This window comes from Artemia sp. Qi Xiang Cuo, chromosome 4, assembly GCF_049724085.1.
Source record: "Artemia sp. Qi Xiang Cuo chromosome 4, ASM4972408v1, whole genome shotgun sequence".
NCBI classification, from domain to species: domain Eukaryota; kingdom Metazoa; phylum Arthropoda; class Branchiopoda; order Anostraca; family Artemiidae; genus Artemia; species Artemia sp. Qi Xiang Cuo.
The window spans coordinates 72,376,034-72,383,595 of NC_142797.1; positions in this window are offsets into that span (position 1 = coordinate 72,376,034).

The following is a 7,562-nucleotide window of genomic DNA, read 5'->3' on the forward strand; positions in this document are numbered from 1 at the left end:
AAATATTTCCTAAAAAAGAACACCTTTTACTTCTGCTGTTTTAAGAATATCTTCCTGATCTTATAAATAGTTTTATTAAAGAAGGGTATACCAAAACTTCACAATAATAATTTTTACGTCAAAAATTCAAGGTGAAATGGATTTTAAAAACTTAATTTGGGCCCGGGGTATCACTTGTTAAGCGAGAAACGCTTAAATGTGTGCTTTTATCGTTGAGGATTATAGGATTTAGAATTATACGACTGTGTGGCATCGATTTTGTAAGGGTGGACATTCGACAGTTATTTCCAAAGAAATACACTTTCTATGGTATTGTGGGGATTGATTCGTAGTTCTATTCCTAAATGGCCCTAGTTTCAAAAGAAAAGGCTTACACAGACTTGTAACAAATGTATTTTTAAACATGTCCAGAAAAAACAAAAGGTACCGATTCTTGTACTTGTGAAGAAAACATTAAGGCTGATTTTGTTCTTTAAGTAAGCATTATAACTCTATTTATTGTGAATACATTTGAGTGAACAGTCTCCTGGTTTAAGTTCCAGTCTCCGAGAACAGTCCGAGAACAGTCTCCTGGTTTAGGTTCCAAGCAGTCTATACTGTTATGTCTATACATTCCAAGCAGTCTAAACTGTTATGTTCCAGTCCGAGAACAGTCTCCTGGTTTAAGTTCCAAGCAGTCTATACTGTTATGTCTATACATTCCAAGCAGTCTACACTGTTATGTTCCAGTCTGAGAACAGTCTCCTGGTTTAAGTTCCAAGCAGTCTATACTGTTATGTCCTGTGATTGTGTTTAAGTAGCGCCATCTATAACTCAAATCACGTGATATAAGCAGTCAATAGACTTAGGGTGAAGATGCTTCCTCTGAAAAGAAAAGTAAAACCTTAAAAAATAAATATGTCCAATAATCAATAGCTTGTAACTAAAATGTAAAGTTGAAAAATTCACCAAGGAGGCAGAGAAAACTGAAGCGTTCAAGGGTCAAGACCAACCGCAAGGACTTGAAAGACTTGAAATACTTTCAAAGACTTGAAATAGCCCTTGAGAATGACCTAGATTTTTTGTAAAACAGTAGCTGATTTGAGTTAAGACACTAGGCAATATTGCGTTACCCCTTTTTGCTGACAAGGGAAAGCTGCAGAAGCATAACAGTTTTCATCATTGAAAAATTTGATACTGCATAAATAACAAATTGTCTTCTTGTCGGAATGAGAAGTCATAAAGCTTAGATACGAAACATCGAAAGAAAGCAATAAAGAATGAAAGGTTTTTATATCCATTTTTCACCTGCTCATATTTAAGCAGGCATTGTATTTGAGTAAATACTAAATTTCGCTAAAATGACCAATACTCAAGAGTCAGAATTAACTGTTTAAAATCATTCTGAAGGTCACTCCTATCTCGGGTGCGTATCACTGGTTTATTTATAAGCTTGAGAAATTTTTAGCTTAAAAATTTAGCTTAGAAATTTTAGTTTTAGAAATTTATAAGCTTCGAAATTTTAGAAATTCTTCAAAGATTCAGGTGTTTAAGATTATAAAAAATTATTTTTAGGTTAAATTATCTGCATCTGGACGCATGTTTCAAAGTGTAATTAGTTTTGCCATTGCAGAACACTTTAAAATAAGACCAAGGAGTTGTACTCACAATCAAGCCAGGGCTTATTAGCTGCTCTATTTTTTGTATGATCAGGTGACGGAAGTGTGGGTGTTTTTTATATAATGTCCCATCGACAGCTACAATGGTGTGCTTTTCATTTATTTATTGTTAAGAGTTGCCACTCCAGCCGCAGCCATGAAAGCAGCCCTTTCCGAAACTAATTGACAAACATCTAAAGGAAGAAAAAATAACTTTTTATTTCACTCAAACACTCAAGAATAATAATAGTAATATACTTTGGAATCATAATATCATCACTGATAGAGCTACCTAGAAAAAAAATATGGTTCGGGTTTGAAATTTGAAGAAAGATACTAATAGAAGGCAGGTAACACAAACAAGAAACTCCGTTTTTTCATGAGCAGTGAGCTAGAAAAGCAATTTATGGAAAAGATAGGAAGTTACACGAAACTTATCAAGAAAATAAGGCCCCTATCCCTGCATGAATCCCTCTCTCGCTTTTGAATTATATGTTTGATAGAGATCTACTGAACCTTAACACCAAAACCCTTTCTCTTTTATTTTAAATTTGATCAACATTTTCACGTTCTATATCAGTTCAAAAACATGAAGTAGAAGCTAGTTTTGATTGAAAAGCTAAATAAAGGATTAGGACCTGTTACTGATGAAAACAATGCAAAACGCATTTTGTCATGCCTGGTAGATGTCTCTTTTCAAATAAATATTAAACTTATCCTAGGAACAGTCATATTATATGAAGCACAGTTGAGACACAGAAGCAAAGAGTCACATCATAAAAACAAAAGAGAACAGCAGAAAAGGCACTCGACCATATCGACTTGAAGTAAAACACTAGCCTATTTAGACGTTTGCTAAGAAAAGGAAGTTTAATGCTAGAAGAGAACTTGGGATCCTATTGGATACTCAATATATTTTGTAAAATTTAGGAATTGTGTAGAAATTGAGGGAGGAAATTTTCCCGTTTTATTCTTAATGACACAAAAATTAAAAATAAAACACAAAAGGTAGAAGATAAACAAAATAATATCAAAATGTCAAAACATTGAACTACTGAAAAATAGTAAACTGCATCCAGATAAACAAATGTAAATCTCTGAGCTTTTTATTTATCTTTTTTTTAGTTTTGGATTAAATAATTTTGTGAGGATCAACAACCCATAATTAATTTTCAACATGATTATGACTTCTTAATCAGTTTATATTTTTTTTATTCTACTTAAATTAGCATTTTTTTGGCAGAAGAGGAACGGCTCCTTAAAACAGAAAAACAAAACATGAAAATAGGCTTTGTGAAAAAATTAAAGGGGGGGGGGGGGGCAGGTAAAGGCACTGCTAAGCTTATTTTCTTAATCCGTTTGTATTTATTTTATTCACCTTAAATGAAATGTCTAGAATAAAATGTGCTTTTGTTAAAATTTATATTTTGTTGTTTAATTATACGCTGCCCATAAAGCGTACTGGCGTTAAAAAATTTTCTATGCTGGTACGTAGTAATTGAAACTGGTACGTGTGTTATAGTTGGGCTAAACCTCTAGCATAGCTAATTTTGGCAGTCTTTATAGGCATTTCCTGTGACTAATTTTTTCTAGACAGTCCAAAGTCTGATTAAATGTGCGATGTTAAGGACACTTCTTAAGTAAAATTGTCATTTTTTTCAAGAGGGTAGGTGTTCATGTTCTTCCATTTGCTAACTATTTAAGCCAAAGTAGAAATAGAGAGGAAATAAAGCGTTTATTTTAGTCAAATCACATTTATCTTGCTGAATTAAAAAGCAATATTAGCTATCTAATTCTTTCAATTTGACCCCCCATCCCCTTATAAAATGGTTTTTAATGAATCACCTTAAATAAGTAATTACCTCATTTATAAATAAATTAAATGAACAATCAAATAAACCATAATTATAGTATGGCACCTTAAAATCAATAAATATATTAAATGAATTGATTTACTTGTACTTATTAATTAAATGTATTCAATTAAATATTAAATAAATATTAAAACAAAAGTATCTTAGCATATATTACCTACAATAAATGCTCAAAACTATAACAATGCAGGCTAAAATCTTACCAAACTTTAGCACAGTCTTCTTGGCTGAAATCTGCGAGCCCCAACTCCTCTAGTATACGTTCACAATCAGTTATGTCATTTTCCGGCTTCTTCTCAATTTCACTGATGAGCCTAGTTTCAAATCCGTCAACCTGCATTAAACTCTTATATGACCTACCATTGAATATCAGGCCCTCTTCCGCCAGATATACCAAAACTTGACGTACAATTTCACCCAAATATTGGCCAGATATCATTTTTTGAAATCTAAAGATAGGACCAGTGATTAGAAATTTTGAATAACATAGGAAATATAAATTTTCATGTGAATTACTGATAAAGAGACAGTTTTAATTGAAAGGCTGCTATACAAAATTCCCATTGCGAAATCTCAGCTAGGGTAAGAAAAATAAGCATATTTCTTACATTTTATTGTTTGGATATAAAGTATGTCCTATGCTCTGTCTATTTGAGGCATGAATTTAGCGAAATGAGGGAGGTTTATGACTCAGATTTGTGCTATTAAGTCTTCAGATAATACTTCGAAAAAATTTTGACCTAAACTTCCTTTCAATGTTTCTTATAATTCGCATTAATTTATTTTAAATCCATCAAAAAGGGGAATTAATTCGTATATGATTGCCAAAAATTTCTAGGCTTTAGTTTAATGTTATTTACTAGAATGGTTAAATAAAAAGAATAAATCTTGTAGGGACTTGTGCAATTTTGGCTGCCTTGTAGAGATCTCTTAAATCAAGCTATCAAATCGAACAATCCAAGAAAAAAAAATTGTTCAAATTCAGTTCCAAATAAGAATTCACTAAATAAAATACCAAAAAGCAGTTTTTAAAGTAAATTTTTGTAACAGGTGCGTGTTTATTTATTATTTTTTCCCCCAGGGGTGATCGTATCGACCCAGTGGTCCTAGAATATCTTGAGAGGGTTCATTCAAACGGAAATTAAAAGTTCTAGCGCCCTTTTTAAGTGACCAAAATGGTTTGAGGGCAACCTGGCCCCGCCCCTATTTTCACCAAAGTCGTCCGATCAAAATTATGAGATAACCATTTTGCTCATCATAGTTAAAAGGCCTAATAATTTACACATGCCAGTTATTTACGCATAGTATTTGTTATTGTGAAGAATGTATACATTTTCCAGTTGGGGAGAAGGCGGCCTTTTTTGCTGTTTTTCTTATGGGGAGGGACGTTTCCGGGGGGTGAACTTGTCAGGGGAAATTATACACCGGGGGAATTTGCGAGAATACCTATACAAAATTCTTTTAAATTTCTTGCTTTCTCTTTTCCGTCTCAATTTTACGCGTAGGATTGTTACTTGTAATTTTTAGGGGTAAATTTTTACCGGAATTGAATTGTCTAGAGGATATTTCCGTGTGGAGGGGAATATCTCCGTGGAGGTGGTACCAGATTTCCCGGTATTACTTAAAAGAAATAAAGTTAAAAAGTAAACAAATGTTTCGTACTGAAACTAAGGAGTAACATTAAAACGAACAGATATTATTATTTGTAAGAAGGGGATTTCCCCCTCCTTATAGCCTCAAGCTCTGCACTAAAGTCCAACGTTTGTCCCAATTCCTTAAGAACGACTCCTTAAACACAAGGGTCGTTTAATTAGAGCAATAGGAAGTTTTTTTTAAAAGCACTAAAAGACTTTAGCGCTAAGAGCGAGGTGTTGAGGAAAAAGCAGTCCCCTTTAAACACGTAATAATTTTTTAGCGTCATAAAATTAAAACAAAAATGTCCACAACTTAAATAAAATAAAGTTTTTTAAACAGAATAAAATAAAGTTTTTTTAACAGAAAGTAAGGAGTGACATTAAAACTTAAAACGAACAGCAATTATTGCGTATATGAAAGGGAATGCCCCCTCCTCTGCGCCTCGCTCTTTACGCTAAAGTTTGACTCTTTTTTCTCACAATTCTCCTTTTTAAAACAATAAAAATTTTAGCATAAAGAGCAGGGTGTTGATGAGGGGACAGCCCCTTTCATATAAGGTACTGAATAATTCATTTTAAGTTTTAATGTTGATCCTTACTTTCTTTTACAAAAACTTCTTTTTATTTAATAGTTTAAAGGCTCAATAACTGTACAGTTTGAGATAAAATTACCATTCAAAGTCCTTGGGGAAAGCTTTTTAAGTTATAAGATTTGCCCATCTTTGCATATGGTGTTTGTTATTGAGAAGTATTAATATATTTTTTGGGTCAAGGGGGGTTTGCTGTGGTGCTATTCCAGAGGGAGAATTTTCTATGGAAAGGGAAGTTTTCAGGGGGTAAACGTTTCAGGGAAAATTTTATACCGGGAGAATTCGACAGAATTCTTCTACGAAGTTCTTTTTATATGTCTTGCTTTTCTCTTTGCCGACTCAATTCTACGCGTGGAGATGTTAAGGGTAATTATCAGTGGTAATTTTGACCGGAATTTCAGCTGATATACATAGTAATTTCTGTTCGTCTTAAACTTTAATGTTGCTTCTGACTTCTAACAGATAAAACCTGTTTTATTTTTTATTTAAATCTTATGCAGTAAATATATTACAGTTTTAATAAATTATTGTTAACAGTTGTATTATTGTATTAGTAGATCATATAACATATTCCAGAGAGTGTGCTGCACGATGTAACTTTTAATAGTGCAAAGGGGCTACTCGTGGTAATTCATCTTAGTCTTGAGAGCGTTTGACGTTTAAAGTAACTAAACAGCAGCTCACTAAAGGCACGAGGAAAGAGTAAAAATGGGAAGAGTAAAGCCTAATTGTTTAATTGAATTAGAATAAATAACCGTGGACACATTGAAGGACAGAACGTCATTCGCACTTTGCTGAAATTACCCTTTAGTTGCAACTGGGTTTTATTTCTCACGATTTCAAGAAAAAAAATGGAACTTACCATAATAACCAAAGTACTAGACAGCAGTGTTACCATTTGACCTATACCAAAAAGCGGTGCCGGTTGATAAAAAAATGGTGTTTTTGTGGTATCCTTTCTATCGAAACTCGGTATAATTTATGGTATATTTTGATAAACGTAATGCAAATACGTCGTCACCCTATGTTTGTTTTCAACAAAAAACTTACTTTTTAAAACAAATTAATTCCTTGCTACTTTTCTAGCGAATGGAAACATACCAAGTCAAAACATACCAAGCCCAGAAGAAATGTCCATTAGTCAGAATCCCGTGCGAATGCCGTGTCGTTTACTAGGCTGTAATTTCCTCGAGGGGTGCCACTCCTCAAGTGGGAATAGAGTTGACCGCAAGGTCCCCAGTCTTGCAGGTATCCTGAACGGGTCGAGGCAGCCCTTTGCAGAGGCTGTTGCCCATAGATATGGATCTTACGCCCTGTCGCCGTTGTCCTCCTATAGAGGATCATCCCGCGATGGTGTTCTGCATCACCAAACAATTTAACCCATTACTAGGAGAAGGTTTGTAACTCATGGGACTTGCGGAAAAAACCAGTGGGCCCTTTTGAGCGTACATTTGAGGGGCCTTCATCCTCTTTCGCCTGTATTTATGACCCCAGGTGAGGGTGACCCAGCTTCTATTATGGACCCCCAGGGACAAGTTCCCCCCTTGGTCAGTGCCTCCTATGGAGGTACCCTACATATCTTTAGGGCGTTCTCCTGTCGCCACCTGGGGACACGCTAAGTGGCCTGGGGGAGGCCATAACGACCATGGAAATCCATGAAAACAGAAAATTTTCAAATCATGACGTGGAATTTTAACTTTTTCCCATGGATTATTTTCAGCAAAACATGAATTTTTCCCATACGAAGAGCGAAAAGGAATTGGTTTTTTTCCAGCTAGATCATCAAAAAGTAGGGTTCAATCTTTATTATCAGACTTCGGAATCTGA